Source organism: Triturus cristatus, chromosome 6 (assembly GCF_964204655.1).
Source record: "Triturus cristatus chromosome 6, aTriCri1.1, whole genome shotgun sequence".
Classification (NCBI taxonomy): domain Eukaryota; kingdom Metazoa; phylum Chordata; class Amphibia; order Caudata; family Salamandridae; genus Triturus; species Triturus cristatus.
Genome location: NC_140589.1, coordinates 1659802960 through 1659830583, shown reverse-complemented (window position 1 = coordinate 1659830583; position 27624 = coordinate 1659802960). Strand labels below are relative to the sequence as shown.

General features: G+C 45.6%; 1 long non-coding RNA gene across 1 annotated transcript in view; it reads right to left on the bottom strand.

The window, feature by feature from the left end:
* Positions 1-27624, bottom strand: part of LOC146821773 (uncharacterized) — a 135750-nt gene that overhangs the window by 20255 nt on the left and 87871 nt on the right. The window contains exon 2 of the long non-coding RNA XR_014962772.1: positions 1558-1620. This is a non-coding gene — a long non-coding RNA (uncharacterized LOC146821773). The remainder of the gene's footprint in view (positions 1-1557; positions 1621-27624) is intronic.

Genomic DNA, 27624 nt, shown 5'->3' with positions numbered 1-27624 from the left:
TTACTATTTTCCAGCGGTCTATTTAAATACGGCTTGGGGAGTTTATGAGTTTCAAATAAAGTGCTATTTACATCGCAGAACTGGCCACAAATTGTTAGTGGGATGTTTATTAGCAATGTATGCACCTTGTTAGTTTTTATTTTACAAGCTGCAATTACCGTTTAACTGTAATGCTTCACATCTGATAGGCATGATGTGTTCCCACGTTTTCTGTGCCGCCATTAAAAATGCAATTTTCACAAACTGATACACATCCGCATATTTATACACCACAATGCCCTGAGTGAGAGCCTTATTATATTTTTGCCTGGCTTGCTCCTCCAGCACAGGCGCTACTCCCTCGCAGCGCCAAGGGTGTAACAGGAGTCAGAGTGGACTGAATATATATAAATAGAATAACTTTGACACCGTTTGACTAATTGTCACCATTTTTTCAAAACTAGTCTGCCAGTCTCTTTAACTGCTGTCTGGAAAGTTTGGGGGTGAGCCATCAAATGCGGGCGAGAAAAAGGGGGGGGGGGGAGGGTATCAAAATGCATTTTCCTAGTTCAATTTCCAGTAGGGCTTTTAGACACAACTACAGCCTGAGTGGCTGAATCGAATTACACCAAATTTGACAAAAAGCTGCAAATTTGTTCAGTAGTTTTGGAGTTATTAAAGTCAAAAGTAAATCCTCCCAGGTGGGAAAATAACATTTAAAAGTGATAGAACTGATGACTGGAACTGATGAAGGGGTCTGTGAGCGACCCCTCAAAGGCAAGAAATTGCTCTATATGTTTTTGAAGCTAACAAGGGAACACAGATCCCCATGGCTCTAAGCGCAATCCCCTGTGTGCTCAGTGCCAGATCCGCAGAGCCAGACCCTAATTAAAAAATCATGCATCCACTCACAGACCCACACATGTACTCACTCACTCACTCACATGCTCACCCACACAACCACTCACACACCCACTCACACAACCATACATACACTCACAGACTCACAAAACCACTCACACACCCACTCACACAACCACTTTCCAACCCACACAACCACTCACATACCCACCCAAACACCCATACAGCCACTCACACACTCACTGTCATGATACACTCTAGTCAGCTGTACCATCTCTGTAACGTTCATACCATTAAAGGATGAACGTAAGTTTATTTAAGAAAATCCTCCCCTGTCCCGTGCACCAGCACCCAGAAGTATTAAGGTTATTATGATTTAGGTGGATTAGGTATATCGTACCTCTTAGGTCCGTATTATTGTAATTGCCATAATTATAATGTATTCAGGTTTGTTTGTGCTCGATGTTGGGAATATTTTACTTTGTGGTCAGCCATTTCGCAGGTAAAAAGCAGAGCATTGTCCGTGGGTCGAGATGGTGCTTTGTTTTGACAATGGATGCTCAGTTTGCTTTACGCACCGTCACAGAACGTGACGGTGCGTCTCAAAACGCTGGGTGCGGTCGAGTATAAAGACCGCACCCAATGTTCTGGAAGGCACTTTGCCTTCCGTTCTTTCACTGGACAGGATCGGGTTTGCTGCTCTCTGGAATTACTCACCTTGATACCGCGGATGTTGTCAACAGCCTTCACGGTCTTCATCGTCGGAGCAGTCTTCTTGACCTGTAAAAGAGAAAACAGAAGGAGATAAGTAACTTTGCAATCAGGCGCCCTTCGCAAGAAAGGTCTAAAGTCAAATTTTGAGAATAATTTTTGGAAACCACAGAAAACTTTATTCAAAGACATTTCTTAACATTTTTGATAATTCAAGCGCAACTTTTACTAAAAAGACTTTGCATTGTTTGTAAACGCTATTTAAATTGTATTGTTAAAACGATTATGTGTAGGGAAAAGTGACAAGGAAGATTCCGTTAGAAGTTTGTGTCTAGATTTCAAAAGGAATATCGTTGAATTAGACATTCAGGATTTAGATATTCCCTGGGTTTCTTTTGTTTTGTTTTGTTGTGTCTTATTTTTAATTTTAGAGATAAAGAGTACAGATGAAAAGTCAGTTTCTGGAAGTTAGAAAAGTAAGTTAAAACATATGCACAGGGAAAGATAGTAGAGCGAGAGCGATTTACATTGTAATTAGAAACCTAATAATTTATTTTTTCTTCGTAGAATAATTTAATAAATCTGAATAGAAGAAAAGACACTCAATTATCAGACAACGACATTCGCTCCCTACTTCCGAAAAGATAAAGAAATACTGGACGTGGATATCAGAACCACTGATTGCAGGTACGCTTGTGTAGGGTTCTGTGTCTTAACAAATTAAAATAAGCCAATTAGTGAAGTAGTGATAAAAAGAGTTTAAGTAAAGAGAACTAATGGAGTGTTACTTGTAATTCGCAGGTCAACAGCCATCGTTCATCACGTCCAGTACCAGGCCCTCTTCCCTAATTTATAATTTATAACTAAGAGAGATAAACAACATCTTTTACTGTAAGCTAGGAATTTGGGAAGTTGGTCCCTCGCGTCCCTGCGAAATACAGCTACGTCGTCATAAAAGGTTCAGGTAGGAGACGACGTAGACCTTGACACTCACGCACCCATTCACACATTCACTTACACAACCACTGATACATCCACACAGTCACTGACCCAGCGACTCACACACCCCCACACTGGCAGTGATAGACTGATATAACTTGAAATAGCATATGTTTGTATTATATGTTTTGTTGTTTTAGTATTAAATGTGTGCTTTTGGTTGGGAATGGATCCGCAGATCCATAAAATTAATAATACAAAAAAAGACTTACTGGCACATGCATCAACAATGCCATTTGCGATTCCTTAATAGCGAAAAATAAGGATTCGTTAATAAGGAATAGCAAAAGGCTATGCATGTAGAAATCGCTTACAAAATAGCGATTTCTAAACATTCCTTAATTGCTACTCGCAAATTGTGAGTCGCAATTAAGGAATACCTCCCCATTGATTCCTATGGGCCTAGAGGCCCATAGGAATGAATGGGAAGACTTTCTCAATTTGCTAATCTCAATTAGAGAATCGCAAATTGCTCATGCTATTTCAAGGGTGCCAGGGCGTCAAAAAGACACCCTGTTGCACCCCTGAAATCTGCATATGAATACATCTTGCACACACACATGCCCCAAGGGCATGTGTGCGTATAAAATGGAACTTTGAAAAATGCACTTTAGTGCATTTTTCAAAGTTTTTGCAAATTACCATGAAGTTCAACTTCATGGTAATTTGCTCCCCCTATTAGCGAAATCGCTAATTTTTAAACTTTCATGCATTGCATTTAAGGAATCTCAATTTGGGATTCCTTAAATGCAATAGCAATTTAAGGAATCGCAATTTAGAGATTCCTTAAATTGCGATTTTTGCATTTGGGATGATGCATCCCAAATGCAAAAATCCCAGTCGCAAAGGGGCAGATTCTGAGAATCTGCCCGTTTGCGACTGGCTTTTGCTTTGATGCATGTGGGCCTTAGTGCATTGCATTTATAGAAAGACTACATAGGTTACATTTCCATAATTGTTTTTTTTTAAAATATATAATAAGAATGTATTTATGAACTTGTGAAAACGTTTATTAGTAAAGTGAAGTTCACTAAAAAAAAACAAAGGTTATAGGGACGTTATAGTTAGAAAATAGCATTAAAAAACAATAGGAAATCACTGAAACAAATGAAGGTTATAGGGAAATTATAGTTAGGAACTAGAATTTGAAAACAAAATACAAATTCACTTTAAAAAAAGGTTACAGGGACGTTATAGTTCGGTTCAGATTTTGCATACACAAAACTATAGAAATTCAGCAGTTATAGTTACCTGAGCTATCTATAACTTATGCCCCCCGCAATGCACTTATTATGAACTCACATATTACATCACTCATGACATCTCAAATGACATCATTGATTACATAATCCAGCAAAGAAAACTTCAATATTCTGTGTAAAATGCCATTTAAATGTTTGAAAAATAAGATAAGGAGATTGGCAAGAGATGTAACCTTATCAACTACTGCACTCACTTGTTACCCAGGAGAGAGTTCTCAGCCGATAGTCCTGAATCTTCCAAACCATTACTCCAAACACTAATGACCAAAGTAAGATGCCTAACCAGCCAGGCTAGTCTATCACAAACAACTCACACACCCAGTCACAGATGCAAGTGGTCAGGGAAGTAATACCATGACCCCCTAAGCCTAGTGGTGGGGATCCCAGAGGGCCCAAAAACATTTCCCATGCATCTGTTTTTTTAAGCCCTACGGGTGGGCCAGGTCCCAGGGGGAAGAGATGTTTACTTTTGGGGAAGTGGAGCCCTGGGGGCTCCATCCCCCAGGGCCCAGCCACATTTGTAATAGGGGGAGGGCATGCGGGCCACCTCCTTGGATGATTTCTGCCCAAGGACCCCACCCCAGGGGTCTGCCTTGTTTAAAAGGTGAGGGGGGTAAGTGGCACCCTCCCTTGGCCACTTTTGCCCTGGGGGTCTATCACTCAGGGCCCTCTGCATGTTTTAAAGGGAGTGGAGTCGGGTGGCCCGCCTCACCGAGCCTCTAGAAGGCCCGGGAACCCCATCCCCTGGGGATGCAAATTCAAGAAAAAGAGAGGGGAGCGCGTAGCACCCCTCCCTGGGCCATAAATAGCCCGGTATCCCATCCCCCGGACCTGGCTCAAATGCTGTGTACCAGGGAGCCCACCCCTGCGACATAGTGATTTCCCTGCCTGCACTGCATGGGCTAGTAAACCTGTATTGGCTTTCCCTTGGTGGGAGCAATTTCAAGCGGGAGCAAACATAAAGTCCGCTCACAGCAGTGCGGGAGCTTAAAAACCTGCTTAGAGTTGACTTTTTATCTGTTTCTCTACACACACTGAAGCAGGCAGGTAAACAGATGAAATATTGCTCCTGCATGCAGGGAGCAGCATGAAGAGTTGCTCACTGCAGGCGGGAGTAGTGCCGGCTACTGCTGGATGCGGAGAGCTGGCTGTTGCCACGGAGCTCCTGCTTTGCTCCCCAACAACACTATGGTGGGTGTTCTGGGTGGGCACCTTTTATTGTGCCAGGCCTCAGGTGATGGGTTCCCAGGGCCAAAATCAGCTAGGGTATGGGGCCATGGGCCCCCCTTCCATTAGTTTGATTGCTTGGCCTTGGGTAATGGGGTCCCCGGGACCTAACCATCTGGGGAGGGGGGCTGCGTGCCCTCCCCTCTAATATTAATGCCGGGCCCCGGGTGATGGGGTCCCTGTGGCTGAAAGTGGCCCAGAGAGAGGGCCGTGTATGCCCCTACCCCTAATATTAATGGCGGGCCCCGGGGATGGATTCTTTTGGGCCGAAATTAGCCCGGAGAGGTAGGTCGTATGCCCCCTCCCTCTAACGATACCGCTGAGGCATGGTGTCCCAGGGCCAAAATCGGCCTGGGAGGCGTGCTGTGTGTTCCCCTCTCCTTCATAATCACACCGGGCCCTGGGGAGTGGGATCCCCAGGGCCGATAATGTCCTTGAGAGAGGGTTGCATGCCCTACTACCTCTAACAATAATGCTATGCCCCAGGGGATGGGGTCCCTGGAGCCAAAATTGACCTGGGGAAGGGGCTGCATGCCCCTTCGCCTTAATAATGCCGGGGTCCCCAAAGCTGAAATCTGCCCAGGGCCAGTGGCCGTGTGCCTCCCACCTCTTGAAAATGTTGCTGGGCTCTGGGGGATGCAGTCCCGGGGGCCAAAATCAACCCAGGAAGGGTAGCTGCATGCACTATCCTCCTAAATATCACAACTGGCCCCAGGGAATAGGGTGCCCAGGGCTAGGCCCTGGGCCAACCACCCACAGCGCACGGCTGAAGGCCTTGTGCAGTGAGGGACTGGCTGCATGTGGAGGATGGCCACAGGGACCAGCCAGAGGCTGTGTGTGGCAGAGGGGCTGGATTTACGCATTGGGATTAAATATTTGTTTACGTTAAAAAAATCCTATAAAATCACTGAAATCAACAAAGGTTAAAGTAACGCTTTAGTTAGGTGAAATGTTCAGTAACAAGATGAAGTATTAACCTACAAAACCCACAGAAAGTCACCAGCTATAGTTATCTCAAGTAACTATAACTCATGCCCTAAAGTAACTATAACTTGCACCCTCGCCATGCACTGCTAATGACCTCACATAACACATCACTCATGATATCTTCTGACCTAGGAGTGAGAAGTCTGTTTAATCAATAGGCCTCTGTGTTTTTGTGGCCATCTAATAAAGCGCATTGCCCTACAAAGTAAACTTATTTGTGACAAACAGTGGTTTAACTCATTTTAGGTAGGCAACTATAGAACTGCCCCTTGCAAGCCTGAAGCCTAGCATGTGTTTTAGAGTTGAAGGTGAGTTAAGACTGTCATAAGGCTTCCTAAAAACTGAGCAGCTCCATTAACCTCTGCTCTGGGCACATTTACGAAAAACTAACAGGGCAAACATTTACCAGATGGTGTTTGCTTTTTTCTTTTGAATACAGCTTTCTCTGTAAATTGATCTCGAACGTAATAAGTCTTTGTAATTTTAACAATATCAACTGCTTTTTTTTCTTAATAATACAGGCTATTAAAGAAAAAAGACTGTTTTAAGTGTGTCTGGAGAAAAGCTGCCCTTCTTAGTATAACTGAGTCGATCAGCAGATGGGGGAACTTTCCATACTGGAGCTTGGCTACTGTTGTCCTGATCCTTAAAAAAAATCAGTAAACCTACACCCAGAGCTTACACTACCTATCATTGGTGTAAATCATTTTGGGAACTCGCAAAGGTCCTGTAGTTTAGCCCTGTAAAGTGTTTGTGTGACTAAATCCTTTTACTAGTGTAAAAACGTTTGTGAATTCCAAATGTGCAACTTTGCTTGTGTAAACTAACATGTGGAAAATGCTTTGTAAATCAGTCCTTTTAACTCTTACTAGGCCACTCACATGCTTACTAATTTCCACTCTGTTCTTGCTCTCACCTTCAGTGTTACCTTCCTAACCGCAGATTACAAATCCCACAGTAGAGGTGGGTGAGCCACTTAAGGCTCAGCTCAAGGTCCTTTTGGATTCCAGAGTCCAAAAGGAGTCGAGCTTAAATGCGGCTTCTGCCTGCCCCCATGCTCTACCATCATGCAGCAACAACTAAAAACAAAGCAGAAACCTTTGGATTTAGGAGACAGAGAGGTAGCTATCTAGTCTGTGAATTGCTTAATGTAAAGCCAGAAAACCTGGACATTCTTGGCTTCTCCGCTTGACCAAATTGTGTGATTCTAGACAGATATTCTATGAAGCTTCATTTTTCCTTGTTATCGCATATGAGAGCATCTTCCTAATTAGTAACTGGTCGAATGAATAATATGGCTTAATGTCTGATACAGATATGAGGACTAGTAAATGTAAGGAAGGACTCCTGTGGCCAGGTGACTCATTGCAGGCACAATCTGGTCCCCTAAAAGATGTGCAGTATAGTGACCAATGGACAACCATTATTTTGTCCAGTAAGAGATAGACAGGTTTGATGTGCCCTTGTACTTCATGGGCAGACATCAAGTGGTCCAGTGAATTATATACAGGCAATATGTGGCTCAGTGCCTGATGTTCAAGCGTTTTATGTCTCGTTAGCAGCTAAAACAGCCCTTTCATGGCACTTATCGTATGACTGAGTAACTGATGAACATTCTGTTCAGTCACTCAATACTAGGTATTCTAATGGACAAATACAACAACTAATGTACTTGCTCTTATGCTGTAACTATTGTATAGGGGCAGAAATTAGCATGCTTCCACTCTAGGTATGGGAAATCACACAGGCTTCTTTATTTAGATATTCCCTTATACCTAAATGCTGTTTTTCATACTGCTATCATCAGCAAACGGTGTGACTGTGTTTTTGTTCCTGCATTATCTACAAAGCGCATACATGTGATACAGGAAATTTGATTGTCTTATTCATGATCCATATATTTGGAATTTGTTTTGATTGCCATGGTTTCTCCTGTTGCACAAATTGTATTGCGACTCTGAGTGGTGAGCAGTCCTTTACATGTGAGCAACAAGGAATGCCTCTGATTGGTACATCCATTTGCTTGTGTTCCATAGGAGTCATGTGTTTGTACTGTAGTTGGTGTTATGGATGGGAAGAGGAATCCATACCGCTAGATCTACCTTGAAGTGGCAGCTGGTTAACATGCACGTTCTCACATTTCATCACTCAAATGCGCACATAGCCAAGAAAAGTGTGCCCAAAAATATTCTATTGCCACCTGTGAGGAAGAATAACTATAGGGAACATTATCTCAACACTGAGAGTTCTCAGCTAATGTGCCTTGTTCTGGTCATAATCCCACTTAAGCCCCTCAATTTGAATTTCATGTAATTACTGAGGTAGCTGCTACAGTAGTTCCCAGCTCGGGGAATTACAGGATTAGTGGCAAAACCACAGCTGCTGGATTTTCACCTGGACATTTCACTTGCACAAAGCAGGCCCCATTTCTCAGGACAACGTTGTAATGGTGCAGTATTGCTGACTCGAGGAAATATCAATATGTGTGTAATCTGTACATCTCTGTGTGGGAAAACTAATGTAGGTTTATTGCACTGCTCATAATCTGACCCTTGGAATGCTAATTCATTTATCACCTCCCCTGATCACCAAGTAGGCAATCCACATTTACTGGATTCTACCCCAATTTACACCAAGAAACTATCTCATCCACTAAAACCTTCACAGCTTTAAAATGAATGTATCTCTCGATGGTAACAAAGAAACAGGGTGAAAACTAACTCTGTGGGTTTCATTGCCGATCACTGCTTCAGGCCATTATAAATCAGTACCCCAATCGGCTCCATGCCCAACTCATCAGAATCGACAACCTGAAATATAATTGCTCATCCTTTCTCCTTGTTGCTGTTGATTCTTGTTTACTCAAAACATATGTTAATGGCAATATATTGATTGAGATTAAACAGGTCAATCTTTTGGCTCTTGTACATACATTCTGCAAACTACAGGCAGAAGGAATGAACTTATGAGCCTATTTGAATAGTGACATTTTAGCAGCTTATGTTCCTTTTGGACGCACTCATCACAACGTCTACCTCTCTTGTAACATACACTCTCTTAACATCATCTCACCTCAGCCTTCCTCTGTTTCTGGATTCATGTTTTCATATTGCACACACAATCCCAATAGAACTAATAGACTTCAAACCAATAGTATCAGTGGTGATATTGCAAGAAAAAAGCACTACTACCCTGACTATCCTTTCCACCAACATTCATTTGATCTGGTTCCCTCCTGTACACCATTCCGATGTCGACACTGAGTTCTCTTCCTTCTTTAACTTGTAAGAATGCACTCGACTTTTTCTCATGCACCTTAGTGGGTGATATTCTTAATGCTGGATCCACAGTCAAAAATGCCTAAAACATCTAAGATTTAATCCAAAATTAAGCATGCCATACCCTTCTATCACTGAGATATGGGTCATTCACTTTCAGTGCCAGAAATAGCTCCTCCCACTGAACTGTATCAAAGATCAGTGAATTCGTCATGGGAGGGGAGGGGGATACATGGGCAACTATGTGGGTGGTGCAAAATGTGCCATGCCAATATAATTTTCTTTATATGACTCAGTGTTCCAAATTCCAACCTACCCTGGAAGTTCCAATGAAGTTTCAAGCCCAGTCAAGCTCCAGGAGTCCAGATAAATGTTCTTGAATGCCCCCTCTTTACTTGACTAGAATAGATTACAAGAATATGAAGCATTCTATCAGGCCCTTGGGCAAGGGTCCCTGGGACCTGTGGTCCATACACCAGCCCATCCTGCTGCCAAGTGCCCAGGACGAGGTTCTGCAGGCCCAGGCAGGTCTCCCCTGCTTGGGTGGGGGGAAATGCTCTGACCAGGCCTTGGGTCATAGCTTTGATTGGCCCTAGTGCAAAAGCCACAGTCCTGGGTTTTTTCCATTCCATATTCTTGCAAACTGCCCAGGCTGGGAACCACAGGCACTTGGAGGACTGCCCTGCTTCGCCGGGTTAAGAAGTTCTGACCGGGCCCCAGGTAAGAGCTCCAGCTGACCCCGGGGAAAAAGCCTCTATCCCTGGCTTTACTCACCAGGCTGCCATGTTGCAAAGTGCTCGGGATGGGGTACCACAGACATTGGGAGGACTCCCTTGATGCTTAGCGTGGTTAAGAGACTCTGACTGGGCCCCAGGTCAGACCTTAAGTTGGACCGGGAGTGGAAGCCTCCATCCCACGACTCCATTCTCCGGCCCACCACGTCTCCCTGCTTGCATGGGTGAATAACCTCAGACCGTCCCTGGGACAAAGCTCCAGTCATTCATTGAGCCGCATACTGACCTCCATTATGTAACCAATTGTGTTGCAAAGTGCCGCTGGTCCAGGGAGGTATTCTCTGCATGGCAAGTATTAGAAGCTCTGACCAGTACCCCTGAAATGAGCTTGGGTTGACCCTGAGGAGGAATCCCCTGACCCTGGTCTCCATGCTCCAGCTGGCAATATTTAAAAAGAGCAGAAGATGGGGTGGCCGAGGTATGAATCCTTGCTTGGGCCCTGGGGCACAGGCTCAGCTGGCGTGGGGGATGGAAGCCCCAGTCCTGACCCCCGGCTCTGGCTGACCATATCTCTAGAATGGGGTCCTGAAGGCCCATGGATATCTCCCCTGCTCGGCTTTAAGAAACTCTGCCTGGACCCTTGTCAGTGGTCCGACTGGCCCTCTAGTGAAAGCTCCCTGCCCTGGACTCTCATCCCTGGCCTGCTGTGTTGCCATTGTGTGATGGGGTCCCGCAGTCCCTGGGAGATCTCTCCTGCTTGGCTGGAGTAAGAAGCACTGGCTTTGCCCCTGGTCAGACCTCCAGCTGGCCCTGTTGTGGAAGCCCCCAGCCCAAGACTTCATGCTCCAGCCGGCCGTGTCTCAAAGTTTCTGAATGGGGTCCTGCAGGTCCGGAGATGTCTCCTCTGCTTTGCTGGATTAAGACACTCTGACTGGGTTTGGATCAGAGGTCCAGCTGGCCCTGGGGTGGAAGCCACCTGCCTTTGGCTCCCTTCAGTGACCTGCTGTGTTGCAAAATGCCAAGGATGCGGTCCCACAAGCCCAGGGAGTTCTCCCCTGATTGGCTGGGGTAAGATGCTCTGACCAGCCCCTAGATCACAGCTGTGGCTGGCCCGGGGATGGAAGCCCTCAGCCCAGGGTTCGCTGCTACAGCCATCTGTGTCTCAAAGTACCCAGTATGGGGTCTTGCAGACCCAAGGAAGTGTCCCTTGCTTGATTGGGTTAAAAAGCTCTGACTGAGCCCCGGGTCAGAGCTCCTGCTGGTCCTGGGAGGCAAGCGCTAAACCCTGAGCTCCCTTCCCCAGTCTGCTGTGTCAAAAAATGCCCGGGGCTTGGGCCCGCAGGAACTAGTAGGTCTCCCCTGCACGGCCAGATTAAGAAGCTCTGACCTGACCTCGGTTTTTACAGTAGCACTTTTGCTGCTATATGATAGATCACAGGATCTAGGCATTGTCCCATGTTGCTGACTTCAACATTTTGGTTCAGCTGAGCTCAGAAACACAGAAATGAAATTACTGCTCTCTCTTTCTGAGCTGTGCTGTAAGCAGCCCATACAGTAACACAGAGATTTTCTGAGTTAATGAACTGACAGTAGACAGAGCAATTTTAGGAAAGAAATTAATGGACAAACCTCATCTAGACGAGGACACTGTACTGAATGGCATCATGATACAGACTGTGGTCTTAACTGAACAAGAATTGGGCCTCCCTGAGCCAGTAGTAGAAGGTGTGTACAATTACTGTTGTGCCAACGAATAACCACGTCACACTTTGTCACACCACACAAAACCATGACATCCTGTGCATTTCAGCCTTTTGATGTTGGTATCATGTGACATACCATCAGTCAGCAAAAATAAAAATACCTGAGACCATCTGTCTAGTCTTTGGTGGTGTAGAGGCCATTCCTTAATTCACCCTGTCCAGGACCATATGTGTTCTTTTTGTCCCATTGTTCTTCACCCCAGTAGTCACCTCTGGAGTCACTGACCTCGAGCATCAATGTGGTAAACTACCTTCACTTGCCATCTTCAGCTGGTTGGTTGATTCCTGATGCTAATACTCCAAAACCTCCCTCGTGGTTCTTGTGGCTTAATCCAGTCCCCTGATCAGAAAAGCCACCAGGCACAGCATCCCTGCTCCTTTGAATGACAAGAAGGAGACACCAACAGTAAATGCCCTTGTAATTTGCTTTATCTCACAGGAAATGTTGAAATCTGCTTCCTGTCCTGCTGAATCAATTAATTGGAAAAAATAAAGAAACACTCAATTAAAATGTAACTTAAGATCAAAATAGCTGATACACTGAAAGCAAAACTAAAATTAGTTTTAAAGACCTGCTGCTATGGAAAGACAGGCAAACTAAAAGCGAATCTAATGCCATCATCAAAGCTTTGGTTTAACTGAACAAACCCCCTCATTCTATGTCTTTGACTATCCCGTCCACTCCATCCCGTCCATGTGGATGATTCCCACCACACTTTAATGAACCATGATGAACCTACAAAGTAAATGAAGTGACAGCACTATATTTAAAAGTACAAATATTACCAGAGTCATTCAGTGTGGGCCACAGGCCCATGGTGCAACAATATTTTTCCCAAATCTAAATGGTGAGAGAAATTTGGGGTGCAAGATTTAGCGAACGGTGCAGGTAAGCACGATGTGGCAGAGGCAGGGCAGGGGGAAGTGACAAATAATGGAATTGGGAAAATAAAATAAGTAAACCACTTACCTTGAGCTCGCCGAGTTGGCAATGAGGCGAGTGCAAGGTAAGTGGTTTTATTTATTTTATATTCCCTATTCCATTGTTTGTCACTTCCCCTGCCCCTCCATGCTTACCTTCACAGGCTGCCACTGCTCTTAGAACTACCTATCACTTAATTAGAAAGTTTGGTGCTGATGTCTATGGAAGACTTATTCTCAATATTTCTAATATACCTACTAAGTGCTTCCTCAAGTTGGTAGTGTCATCCTCATCTGTAGGCTACATCTACGGGTCCATATATGTGAAGAATCGCATGTTCATTCAATGCTCTTCGAGTGCATGCACTTCTTGAGCCCAGGGTGAAACAGCAGCTTGGTAAACTATCAGAAAATCTTTCTTCAATGCATGTTCCGCTAAATGACAAGACACCGACAGCACTCCACAGCCAGTAAAACTTTACTATCAAAAGCTTTAGAAACAATTCAATCTGTCCCTTAATGTTCGCCGAAGAACAGAACATATCAGAACCTTAATCTAAAGCACCTTCCTTCCTCTCATGATTATATTACTCTTGTGATTTGACATTTTATTTGAGCTACAGAACTAGCATGCAGGCTTTTGTATGCACCTGTTTCTTATCAGTTCATTCGCTTTTCCCTATAATTTCCAAAAACCTCAGTTAATCCATTTCATCAAATCAAATCCTAATTTCACATAGATCAACATTTTTTTTATATTTATTGTGTGAAACATAAAATGATAATCCATAAAGGAAACCTCAATAATCGTGGTTATTCAATAGCTCCTATACTAAAGGTGTTCCTCTGTAACAGGTCAGCACGTTTTTCACTGACGGCCAGCTTTAGTCCTTACCAGTAACTTGTTACCAACTCATGGGGCCTGATTTCAAGAGCCATTTGCACCTTTATGTAAGTGGCTGTGTTTACTACTGCGGGGATGGGCAGGGTGGGGGGTAGCAAACACGGACATAGGACGGAATAGAGGAAAGTAATTAATACGTTCCTCCATTCCGTCGTATGTCTGTGTTGACTACCCCCACCCTGCCCCTGCCCCGCCCAGCAGCACGCCCTATGCGAGCCGCTACTGACTGCTACATATTCATAAAATATTACCATTTAGTTGAAAATCTTTTTATTCAATAGCCAGAACTGCAAAAGAGCAAATGCCACTCAAAGGGCGGGTGGATTTGAAAACACCCAGGAACTCTTCTCTTACTCCTTTCCACTTAGGAAAGGATTGGAGATTGACTCATGTCAAGGGAAGCCGCAAATTATTTTCCAGGGTGGGAAAAGGACATATGCAAAATTCTTGGGGTGTAAAAGGAGAAGTGTCTCCGGAGAGAAAAAAAGTGCCATGGTTAAAATGTACTAGCAATTCACGATGCACAATTTTACAATGGGTACAAATACCCATTGGGATGTGCCACAACCAAAGTCCAGACTGATGTACAATATGTCTAGTGTCTAATGTTGGCTGTCAGTGACTGCTACATTCCCCATAATGAAAACTGTCAAAGGTTCTGTGCTTGCCTTGGAACAGAGTCAGACCAGCGGGAGCATGGGTCCAGCAAGATAGCAGGTTGGAGGAGCATCAAGTTCTGAGATGCTTGTAATTGAATAACTGCCCAAAAATTAGGCCTGGGCCAAAATTCCGTTCCGTTCGCGGAAGTTGCGATATTTTGGCATTCTCGCGTTCCGCGGAAAGCGCGAAAATGTCAAAATTTCCGCATTCCGCAGCTTACCGATAATTTTTTTCTTGCTCGCGCTGTAAAACAATACATTCTCGCGCGCGCGCGATCGCCTTACCTGAATCCCTGCGTTCTCCGACAAGTTTTCTTGACCCGGTCGCGTTCTCCACGAGATGTTGGATTTTGGTAGCCATTTTGCGCTGTCTCGCGAGAGTTCGCGGCCGCATTTAAGTCATTTTTCACGCGATCACGTCATTTGTCGCGCGATCAGGTATTTCTTCTCGCGATCATGCACCGCGCGAGTATGAGAAGATTGAGATCTCGAACATGTCATTCTACATCGCGAGCCAGAGAATGAGGACGCGGGCACATGAAATCGAACGCGAACAGGAGAAAAAGACCGCGAACACGTCATATCCAACGCGACAGGGACAAAGAAGAGAACGCGATCATATCGTTTTCGACACGCCGGCGGAAGTAATGTGAAGCTGGAGAACTCAACAATGTAAAATTTACAATTTGGAGAGGAATATCGGCTCTAGCAGCATGAAACCATCTGCAAATACTGATTTTGGATGAAAAGAACTCCTTACATTCACATTTGGCTTTCCTTTTTTGTGCAAGGACTCCAGGAGTCATTTTTTTTTTACAAAGTGGAGAGAGGGAGGAAGTGACACAGATTCTCCAACTTCCTGTTCCTGTCCAGCAGGCTCCTCCCAGTGCTTTGTCCATCTCCTGCTCATTCTGCCTTTGGATTTGGAGCTGGAAAGATCTCTCTTTTTGTCTGCTGCATCATTGCAATTGGATTTCAGGATTTTTGGAATAGGATATTTTACAAGTAAGTGGTTGTTGTGTTTGATTGTGGGCATTGCAGTTGTTGTGTAACTACAATTTATTTTTGATAATTAATTATCATCATTCCTTTTTTTTTTTTTTAATTTATTTTAATTTTGTGGGTTGTAGTAGTAGGCCCGAGCTAGCCATGGGCATGGCCTCATGGGTGTGTGTGTGCATGATGAAGCAACTGTTCCTTTTGTTTTTTGAATATATTTCATTTTCAATCACATTTAGGGCATGGATGGCATTGGATTGAGTTGGGGAAGTGTGTATTTTGGGGTGGCCTTGCTGATGTTGTTGGGGCTCTCCATGTGGCTGGTGGCCATTTTGAGGCCTAGGCCTGCAAGCTTGCCTGGCCTTGTCTGCCAGCAGGCCTGCTTTCATCCACTGCTACCAGAGCAGGTAGCCACAGCTTTAGTAATCTACTGTTTTCTGTGTGTTCTGTTGATTTTAGACATCATTTTGGGCATGGATGGCATTGGATTGAGTTGGGGAAGTGTGTATTTTGGGGTGGCCTTGCTGATGTTGTTGGGGCTCGCCATGTGGCTGGTGGCCATTTTGAGGCCTAGGCCTGCAAGCTTGCCTGGCCTTGTCTGCCAGCAGGCCTGCTTTCATCCACTGCTACCAGAGCAGGTAGCCACAGCTTTAGTAATCTACTGTTTTCTGTGTGTTCTGTTGATTTTAGACATCATTTTGGGCATGGATGGCATTGGATTGAGTTGGGGAAGTGTGTATTTTGGGGTGGCCTTGCTGATGTTGTTGGGGCTCTCCATGTGGCTGGTGGCCATTTTGAGGCCTAGGCCTGCAAGCTTGCCTGGCCTTGTCTGCCAGCAGGCCTGCTTTCATCCACTGCTACCAGAGCAGGTAGCCACAGCTTTAGTAATCTACTGTTTTCTGTGTGTTCTGTTGATTTTAGACATCATTTTGGGCATGGATGGCATTGGATTGAGTTGGGGAAGTGTGTATTTTGGGGTGGCCTTGCTGATGTTGTTGGGGCTCGCCATGTGGCTGGTGGCCATTTTGAGGCCTAGGCCTGCAAGCTTGCCTGGCCTTGTCTGCCAGCAGGCCTGCTTTCATCCACTGCTACCAGAGCAGGTAGCCACAGCTTTAGTAATCTACTGTTTTCTGTGTGTTCTGTTGATTTTAGACATCATTTTGGGCATGGATGGCATTGGATTGAGTTGGGGAAGTGTGTATTTTGGGGTGGCCTTGCTGATGTTGTTGGGGCTCTCCATGTGGCTGGTGGCCATTTTGAGGCCTAGGCCTGCAAGCTTGCCTGGCCTTGTCTGCCAGCAGGCCTGCTTTCATCCACTGCTACCAGAGCAGGTAGCCACAGCTTTAGTAATCTACTGTTTTCTGTGTGTTCTGTTGATTTTAGACATCATTTTGGGCATGGATGGCATTGGATTGAGTTGGGGAAGTGTGTATTTTGGGGTGGCCTTGCTGATGTTGTTGGGGCTCGCCATGTGGCTGGTGGCCATTTTGAGGCCTAGGCCTGCAAGCTTGCCTGGCCTTGTCTGCCAGCAGGCCTGCTTTCATCCACTGCTACCAGAGCAGGTAGCCACAGCTTTAGTAATCTACTGTTTTCTGTGTGTTCTGTTGATTTTAGACATCATTTTGGGCATGGATGCCATTGGATTGAGTTGGGGAAGTGTGTATTTTAGGGTGGCCTTGCTGATGTTGTTGGGGCTCTCCATGTGGCTGGTGGCCATTTTGAGGCCTAGGCCTGCAAGCTTGCCTGGCCTTGTCTGCCAGCAGGCCTGCTTTCATCCACTGCTACCAGAGCAGGTAGCCACAGCTTTAGTAATCTACTGTTTTCTGTGTGTTCTGTTGATTTTAGACATCATTTTGGGCATGGATGGCATTGGATTGAGTTGGGGAAGTGTGTATTTTGGGGTGGCCTTGCTGATGTTGTTGGGGCTCGCCATGTGGCTGGTGGCCATTTTGAGGCCTAGGCCTGCAAGCTTGCCTGGCCTTGTCTGCCAGCAGGCCTGCTTTCATCCACTGCTACCAGAGCAGGTAGCCACAGCTTTAGTAATCTACTGTTTTCTGTGTGTTCTGTTGATTTTAGACATCATTTTGGGCATGGATGGCATTGGATTGAGTTGGGGAAGTGTGTATTTTGGGGTGGCCTTGCTGATGTTGTTGGGGCTCGCCATGTGGCTGGTGGCCATTTTGAGGCCTAGGCCTGCAAGCTTGCCTGGCCTTGTCTGCCAGCAGGCCTGCTTTCATCCACTGCTACCAGAGCAGGTAGCCACAGCTTTAGTAATCTACTGTTTTCTGTGTGTTCTGTTGATTTTAGACATCATTTTGGGCATGGATGGCATTGGATTGAGTTGGGGAAGTGTGTATTTTGGGGTGGCCTTGCTGATGTTGTTGGGGCGCGCCATGTGGCTGGTGGCCATTTTGAGGCCTAGGCCTGCAAGCTTGCCTGGCCTTGTCTGCCAGCAGGCCTGCTTTCATCCACTGCTACCAGAGCAGGTAGCCACAGCTTTAGTAATCTACTGTTTTCTGTGTGTTCTGTTGATTTTAGACATCATTTTGGGCATGGATGGCATTGGATTGAGTTGGGGAAGTGTGTATTTTGGGGTGGCCTTGCTGTTGTTGTTGGGGCTCTCCATGTGGCTGGTGGCCATTTTGAGGCCTAGGCCTGCAAGCTTGCCTGGCCTTGTCTGCCAGCAGGCCTGCTTTCATCCACTGCTACCAGAGCAGGTAGCCACAGCTTTATTGATCAAGTGTTTTCTATGTGATCTGTTGAATTTTTAGACATCACCTTCCTGAGAGTGTAGTGTGGCTGTACACAGTACTAGTAGTATAACATAGCTCTAGTTAAAAAAAATTCATAAATGGCTAGACTATCTTTTGTTTGCACTAGTACAGTACTAAGTAACTGAACCACAAAAACAAATGCAACATTTCACTGATGTTCTTCTCCTGTCTTCTTTGCTTTTAGGTGCACAAAAGACAGAGTAGGAGGTGTCATCGGCATCACCTGGCTACCCGTTGTACTGCCAGCCAGACAGAAGTCCTGCTGCGCATCACGCCCACGTGTGACCAGAACTTGTTGTGCATCTGCCTCCTGCCTGACGTCGGAATAAGATGGCCCCAAAGAAAGGTACCAGGTCCAGTACCAAGAAAGTTGCTGGTGAGAAGAAGGAACAGAAAAAGGAAGTGCCATTAACCACGACTGGTGGTGTGCCGGCCAAGGTTTTTTTTGGCACCAAAGCGTTGTCCGGGAACCAAGCTGGGAGCAGCACAGCGGTCCAGCAACCCCACCAACCTAGGCCCAAGGGCTTTACTGTCGCAGAGGTAGCCAGTCTACTAACGGGCAGCGATGTTGAAGAAATGTCATTACCGCAAAGTAGTACACAATCAAGTTCAACGCAGGCGCAAACTCAGCAGATCAGTGTGCAGCCGCCGCAACAAGAACAGCAGCAGCAGCCGGCGCAACCAGAACAGCAGCAGCAGCCGGCGCAACCAGAACAGCAGCAGCAGCCGGCGCAACCAGAACAGCAGCAGCAGCCGGCGCAACCAGAACAGCAGCAGCAGCCGGCGCAACCAGAACAGCAGCATCAGCCGGCGCAACCAGAACAGCAGCAGCAGCCGGCGCAACCAGAACAGCAGCAGCCGCCGCAACCAGACCAGCAGCAGCAGCCGCCGCAACCAGAACAGCAGCAGCAGCCGCCGCAACCAGAACAGCAGCAGCCGCCACAACAGCCCACCATAGTAGTTGTTGCTCCTGACGTAGGGGCATTTCAGGAAATCGAGCTTCCTGCAGACAAAGCGGAGCGAAGTCAAACCACTGTTTCAGAACATCTATTGTCTTCCAGACCACCAGCAAGGAAAAGGAGGCTTAGTCCATCATCTTCTTCTTCAAGCCCCGCTTCTGATGATCGTGATGACACTTGGGTCCCACCAGCTCGGTCTGAGAGTGAAGTACGCCACAAGACATTGCTTCTGAAAAGGAAGGTCCCAGAAAAACTTAGAGTTATGGAGGTAGATGTAGAAGAGGGGGGTGATGATGTTGATGAAGACGAGCCAGTCATCACGCACATTACTCCCGCCCCAAAGGGATTGGAGACCGACATTCTAACCCTATCCAGAAAGGCTGCTACTGAGTGGGATGCAGCACGGATCTCACCAACACAGGTTACACCACCACTACCTCCAGCTGCCATATTTTCCAAGGCCCGGCAGGGACCTACATCCAGCTCAACCACCTCAGTAGGAAGTGGTAGTAAAAGTCACAGTGTAGGTGGACAGGGTCACATATTTTCAAGGACCCCCTCAAGTTCATCTGGTGTTGAAAGTGGCACATCCAGCAGTGCCAGAAAGTTCTCCTCCCCAGTTTGGGACTTCTTTTCTGTTAGCGCCAAGGAGGAGAACATTGCTATATGCGCAATTTGTCGGCAAGGTGTTCGGCGTGGTAAGCTTGGTACAAACTATGGTACCGGAGGACAAGCAAGTCATCTCAGAATACACCACACTATTGTGTGGGAGGATCACCTACTTAAGTTAAAAGAAAGTAGGAAAACTAAACCCTTTGAAGTTGGTCAGGAATCAGGGAGCGATATTATTGTGGTGGCAGGTGAAGAACAGGGAGGCATTTCTAGCCCTGTCTCCAGTAGTGCAGTCACTGCAGTGGTAACGCCCACATCCTCCTCAGTAACATCAGAGTGGCACCGCAGTAAGAGCCATACTCAGAGTGTGGGTGAGACACCAAGGCGACCGGCGGCGAGTACCTCAATGAGACAATCTGTGTCGTTGAGCCTTAGTGGGTTAATGGCACCACTAAGGAAAGTAAGCCAGCCTACCATTGACAGCATGTTTAGGTTGGAGGGGCAGTTCCAACGCAACCACCCAACGGCACGATTGTACAATGCGAAGCTGGCTAAAATGTTAGCGCTGGACCTTCTTCCTTTTTCATTTGTGGAAGGGGTGGGTTTCCTTGAATTTGTGTCTGCCATCTGCCCGAAATGGAAAGTTCCAAGCCGGTCCTATTTCGCAAGAATTGCTGTTCCGGCACTACATCATGATGTGCTGGAATTGGTTGGACAAGCTTTGCAGAAGAGTGCTGTGCACAATATCCACCTGACAACAGACATGTGGACCAGTTGCCAAGCCACAGATTACATGTGTATCACTGCACACTGGATCTCTTTTGTGGGGGTTAAAGATCAACTATCTGCACGAGGTGTTGTTGACACAGCTGCGATTTTTGAAGGTACTCGGAAACATGCAACTGTAGCCATGTTCGCCATGGAGAAATCTCATACGGCTGAAAACATTTTAGAAGAGTTTCGCACCAAGGTTTTTGGAATGGCTGCAGCCCAGAGGGCTTGGTATTGGTTTTGTTGCCACAGACAATGGCAGTAATGTACTTAAGGCCATGGAACTTGGTTCCTATTTCAGGGTTCCGTGTTTGGCACACTGCATAAACATTATAGTGCAAGACTTTTTGAAAAAAGAACCCATAGTAAGCAATTTACTGTCCATCTGCCGAAGAATATGCACTCATTTCAGCCATTCTTTTAAAGCTCGGAAGCAGCTGAGGATCCTCCAACGTGAGCGTAGGGTGCCAGTCAAGGCACTCATCCAGGAGGTGGCAACACGTTGGAACTCAACGTATTACATGCTTGATCGTCTGTACGAACAGCACAGGTCACTCAATGATTATGTCTGGTACAGAAGCAGTGATGCTAGTGTTAAAGGCATGACCCTTCAGAGGGAGCAATGGACCCTAATTCAATGCCTGACTGAGATGCTGTCTCCTTTTGAGGTCTTCACACGTGAAGTCAGCAAGGAGGACTGTACAATGGGCCAAGCGATCCCATTGTTGCAAATGCTAGAGCATGAGCTGAATAATGTGTCTGAATCCTACAAAGGTGTAGAGGACAGAAGGCAAGCCCATGACTTGGTGGAGAGCTTATCCAGGCGCTTATCAGAAAATGTAAGGATACAAAATAAAATTTTGTCACAAGACCATTACATTTGTGCCACAATTCTGGATCCACGTGCAAAATTAGGACTATTCCTTTCTTTTTCCGACACTGATGTTGCCCGCTACAAAAGTTGTATAGCTGAAGCAGCCATCAAGTTTGAAAACGAAGGGCTGCTAATTAAAAGCCCGCCACATCAACCCACAACAAGTACTGATACTGAAGCAGGCCATGCAGAATCAAGTGCAACTTCGTCGGCTGAGGGCAGTGCGGTTGGCTCACAATCGCAACACTCACCATCACCATCGACTACAAAAACAATAACTGGATCATTCAGCCGAGTACAATCATTATCAGATTGGTATGTAAAGATGGGCCGTAAGCACAGTGCTGATGCACAGAAAAAACAGCACAAAAGCTTACCAGCAGCAACCCTGAACATTGAGCGGATGGTCCAGGCCTATCTGGACGACCCAACAGAGGTGTACGTTGATCAAAACCCAGTGCAGTATTGGTATAGGAAAAGGTCTGAATGGCCACAGCTCAGCAGGCTGGCAATAAGCTATCTGGCTTGCCCTGTCGCAAGTGTCTCTTCCGAACGTGTTTTCAGTGCTGCTGGTTCCATTGTAACCTTGAGAAGGACCAGTCTATCTCCCAAAAACGTGGAGAGGTTAACAATGATCAAAATGAATCAGCACTTCATACCACCGAATTACACAATGCATGAATCAACAGAGGAAGATGAGGACAGCGGCTCAGGTGACGGAAGTATTGTGTCAGATGATTACCTACTACTGGACGATCCCCCAGAGTTTGAGGACGAGCTATACTTCCCTGACAATTAGGCTCGCACTTACTGTCTTCCTCCCTTTTTTCCCCCTTTGTTTGTGTCTGTTGTTCCGGTTATAAACTTGTGAATCGCAACCAATGCATTATCACCGTCTTCTAATCTTCTAATTTAAGATACAAGTTTCAGGTGTCTGCCATTTGACACTACAGTCCTCAGAATCCAGCTCCTCCGCTCGATCATACTGCATCTCCTGGTCAATTCCATTTCCCTCATGAATGATGATTGGATGATGGTAACAACAAATTCAAACTTTCCTCGTCCTTCCAAAACAAGTGGACCATGAATCTGATGACTTCTATAGCTATCCTCCTTCAGAGCCGAGAGAGACTGGCCATTAACTGAAAATAAGATGCAACAGGTAATGATTGATGCCATGCATTGTCCGCAGAAAAGCAGACTGAGTGATGTAGATTTTGTTGTGTGTGTTGCGCATGAATGAATTGATGTAATTGTGCACTGCCACTAATCAACTTTCTACAGAACACACTAGTAATTACTAATTTTCCTCTTCTGGCAAACAAGAAATGTGTACTTCTCTCCTGCATCTTGGTGATACATTGCTTTTAATTCAATACAGGAAGGGCACTCACTCAATCTGCGCAATGCAAATGACTGTGACTTAACAGCACCGTCCATCATGATGATGGCGAAAGAGACGGCCTGCAGCGTTAACGAGATGAGATGCAACAGGTAATGATTGATGCCATGCATTGGCCGCAGAATAGCAGACTGAATGATGTAGATTTTGTGGTGTGTTTCGCATGAATTGATGTAATTGTGCACTGCCACTAATCAACTTTCTACAGAACACACTAGTAATTACTAATTTTCCTCTTCTGGCAAACAAGAAATGTGTACTTCTCCTGCATCTTGGTGATACATTGCTTTTAATTCAATACAGGAAGGGGACTCACTCAATCTGCTGCGCAATGCAAATGACTGTGACTTAAACAGCACCGTCCGTCATGATGATGGCGAAAGAGACGGCCCGTTAACTTAAGATGAGAAGTAACAGGTAATAAATGATGATAATTAATGGCATGCATTGGACACCTGACTCTGAGCTATTGATCTTTGTGTTTGCGTTGTTTGTTGTGCACAAAGTGAATGATGTCAAAGTGTACTAGTGTTAATCTATCTTTCTGTACACAATAAAGAATGACTCAAGTCAGTAATATTTATATTTCTACTCTTGTTGTGTTCTAAAAATTACACTTGTACTGCAGGCCGATCTTCAGTCAGTAGAAGTATCAGAGCTGATGATGAAGTCAGGAGGATGTTTCATGAGTGGCATAAAACGGAAAAGCCTAAAGGTAAACACGTGAACCACAACCACAGCACACCCAAATGTCTGTGTAGAAGTTGAATAGAGTGTAGCGGTGGGATGACTGCAGTGCATTGATTTTACTAACTTTAACTGTAAAATGCTATGTCTGGAATGGATAATGTGCTTTGCGTTTGTCCAACTCTTTGAGAGAAAAAAAAAAAGGACTCTAAAGTGTTAACGTAGGATGTGCTAATGGTAAGCACTGTGGGCCTGATCTCTCCTGTTACTGTTGAAGGTCTATGCTGGAAACAGACTACAGTAGAGATGATGCATATGCATACATGCCACCTCGGAAAGTGTTCTTGTTGCACTACACCATCACTTGTGCATTTGTTTTCACTTTCTTTCTGAATATCCCCTTTGGTTTTCAATCTAAAATTACAGGCCGGGCCTTGTCCAAAACTTTGTAAAACATTACAATGCATATTAATTACCTTACCAATCAATCACCTTTTTATTCCAGCCGGGCAGTGGCGAGTGGTGAGGCGACACACCCAAGATTGATGGACGAGAGGAGCAAGAGGAATGCCGAGATGCAAAAAACCAGTCCACATTTTTGACCAGGATAACACAGTAACAGTATCCACTTTTCACTTCTTTTAAATAATTTGATTAATATCTTGTATACATTCTTTACAACAGTGTGTTCTTGGAGTTGTTATTATCAATCATCATTACGTTTGCTCTGTGTTTACGATTCTTCACTACCAATATTTAAAATTTCTATTTGCTATCTGTTAAAGTTTTAAGGCCGGAACAGAACAAGAAATAGAAGTGTATGTAATCCGGGTCTCATCATGCATGCATTTCCTTTTTTATACCTTAACATATGGAATGGATATGGTATGGTAGTCTTCAATGATTGTCGTTTGTTTGTCTATGTATGCATACTGTTTTTCTATGTCAAACCTTTCCCAAAATCCCCCTTCCCATCCAATCAACGGACCCTAACCCTCTTCCCCCGGGCTGTGTGACTTATTGTCGAGGTGTAACTAAATTAAATGTACACCAATACTTAATCACACACTTGCTGGGGCGGATGTGGTGAAAGCAACACTACTTCAATTTCAATGCAGAGCGATGATCTTCTTCTGCTTGCCCACCCATGAGTAGGATATTTCACAGGTTATTTTATTTAACAAAGGAACATATACCTCAGCATGAATTGCCGGCATTGATTTGATTTGTTTGTTGTCATTCCTCATATACAGCACTAACTGTTAGACTGTAGGCATAGCCAAGTCGACAAAACTATAGTTTGTAACTCTGTCTAGTAGGCTATCCTCATAATATCCAGCATTCATTTTTTTTGTCAAATATTTGAGCATATAATTGTTGCTCGGTAAATTCTGTGATGTACTTCATTCAACTACTCCTCTAACAGTCTCTCAAAGGCGATTGACTATCTCCTTTTCTTTTTTTGGAAATGCTGCTACCCTGCCAGTGTATACTACTACTATACTACCACCACCACCCCAATCATGGCATGTATGAAAAAGGAAACCATCTTCACCATGCAGCCAGTGCTGTGCCACAGTTGGACATAAACATCAAGCACCGGTAAGAGAGAAGTTTGGGGGAGGCAGAATCAATAATGGACATGTTGTCAATGATGTCAGTTTCAAACACCACTCCAAAGAATGCATAGTAGGACCAGTCAATGAGTGAGGTGTGTCGCATCTATCTGTTTGTGTCTTATACAGTCAGCAAATTATTGAAATCAAACACACGCTATGGGCGGCCATGCACCAGCAAAGAAACAGTGTGATGTAAAACAGTTACCCCACCTACAAAACATTAACAACATTGCATGTAACATAGAAAAATATATTTAATTGACCCTAACAAATAAACTAAACCCACAAAAGCTGACCCACCCCCCTCCCTAACCCCAACGACTGTCCATAGAAATAGAGAACGCCCAAACGAGTGAGGAAACAAACAGGAATTAAAAAAGGGGCAGTGACAGGGACTAACTGGTGGGGCGGGACTGGAGGAGGACACGAATCTGGTCCTCTAAATGGGCGACGCGGCGTCTAAGGCCGCGGCAGTTGCAACCACAGTGGGGGGGGCACCGGAGATGGCACGGTGGCGGCGGGCAGCCGCCAGACGGTGGCGCCGTACCGCTGGAGGGCGGTGGCTGGGGCCCGGGGCACTGGAGGAGGCTTCAATTGCTGCTGCACTCTCCTCCTCCTCCTCGGCTAGGACCACCAGCCGCCGGTATTCCTGCTGGATTGCCTCCAGCTTCCGGCGCCGTGCCTTGGCGGCCAACTCCTTCCGGTTGATTTTCGGAGTAGCTGTGTATCAAAAAGAAAAAAACAAGACAATTGTAAAATATAGTCTTAATAAAACAGTAGGACAAGGTAATTATTTATACACATAGTGGCATGGTAGAGTAGCACTATAAAATAAAGCACAGTAGTACATAACATTTTAAATGTCGCCCGTCCTTCTTCCTTCCACCTGTCTTACACTTTTTAGTTGAACAGTGCACCAGGTGCTCTTCTCCATAAAACTTTCAAAGCGGAGTTGAAATCAGATAGATGAGGCCATTGGTTACTCAATACTCTGGCTCCTAGTCCTATACCAATTAAAGGGAATTCTAGTCTTCTAGTTCACTCTTCAAACGTCCCCAAGAACTCATACTTACTTACGACATCGGATAGCGGGCGGACTTTGTCCGCCCGCCATCCGACTGCTAAAAAGGGTGGGGGTCCCGTGGGGACAATTAATTAGGATGATGCGCCCGGCACAGTGACGCTGAAAGCAATGCTAAAATGTTGTGCTGCTTTTCCAAGCACAACATGACGGGCCTCGCACGGAGCCTGTCACGTTTTGCTTTGAAAGTCGGGGGGTACCATAGCATCGGTAGGTACCCTCCATGGGGGCCCCCAAGCATACTCTGCAATGTGTGCATGCCTTTCCGTGGCGGACGGTAATGCCGCCACGCAAAGGCATTCCAAAATGCAGATTATATGGCTGCCGGTGTGGTGAGAGAGACACCACCGCCATATTGAACCCTTTTCCGCCTAGACATGTCTGAATATTTTCTACAGGGATGGCGGGAGGTTTGCCCCTGCTGTGACGGCAGTGAATTCCAGCCAGCCCGGCGGGGGCAATACGCCCACCATCCTAATGGGGCCCTAATTCACAACTTTACAGTATACATATACATACAGTACACCTTTGCAGTGAGTGTGCTGTCAAGTTCAACAATAGTTAAAGATTATGAATCTAACTTACCACCGCCTGCCACTGGTGCTGCCACTCCCCCTCCGTTGCTATGTTATGTTATGTTATGTTATTAAAAATTTATAAAGCGCGCGTACGCCCAAGGGCTTCTTGGCGCTGGTAAGATAAAAAACATAACAAGAGGTGAGTCTGCCGGAAGAGTTATTTCGGATAAGCTTTTGTGAAGAGGTGAGTTTTAAAAGCCTTTCTAAAGGCAAGGAGGTCTTTACTCTGTCTGAGGGCTGGTGGTAAAGAGTTCCATAGGGTGGCTGCCAGGAAGTGGAAGCTGCTGCCGCCTTGTCGTTTTTTCTTGAAACGAGGAACTTCTAAAAGGTCTTTGTGGGCGGATCTTAGGTTCCGTGAGGGGACATATCTACCGATCAGCTGTCTGATAAATAGGGGTCCCTTGCCTTGCAGAGCCTTAAAGATAATGCACCCGGCTTTGAATTCGGCTCTTTGAGCCACAGGTAGCCAGTGCAAACTCTCCAGGCCTGGTTTGATAGGTTCCCATTTGGGTACTTTGCAGATCAGCCTAGCGGCCTGATTCTGCAGGTACTGTAGTCTTTTAAGTTGTCCTGCAGGTAGGCCTAGGTATAGGCTATTAGAAAAGTCAATGTGGGAGAGGACTAAGGCCATGACTACCTGGATTAAGGCGGAGGGAGTGAGGAAATGGGCGATTTTCCTGATTTTCCTTAGTTGGAAAAATCCAGAGGAGACCACGGTACCAATTTGGGATTTTAGCGAGAGGTCCCCGTTGATGGTTATCCCCAGGCTTTTTACAGTGGAAGATTTCTTAGGGGGAAGACCCATGTCCGACGGCCAGAAGTTAGGGCTCCAACTGATTTCGCTCTTGCCGGGCAGAATCAACTCAGTTTTCCCTGGGTTTAACTTGAGGTGATTTGAGGACATCCAGCTCTGGATTAGGGTCATGGTGGCTTGGAAGTCCTCCACCGCGTTAGGGGAATTGAGAACAAAGATAAGCTGTAAG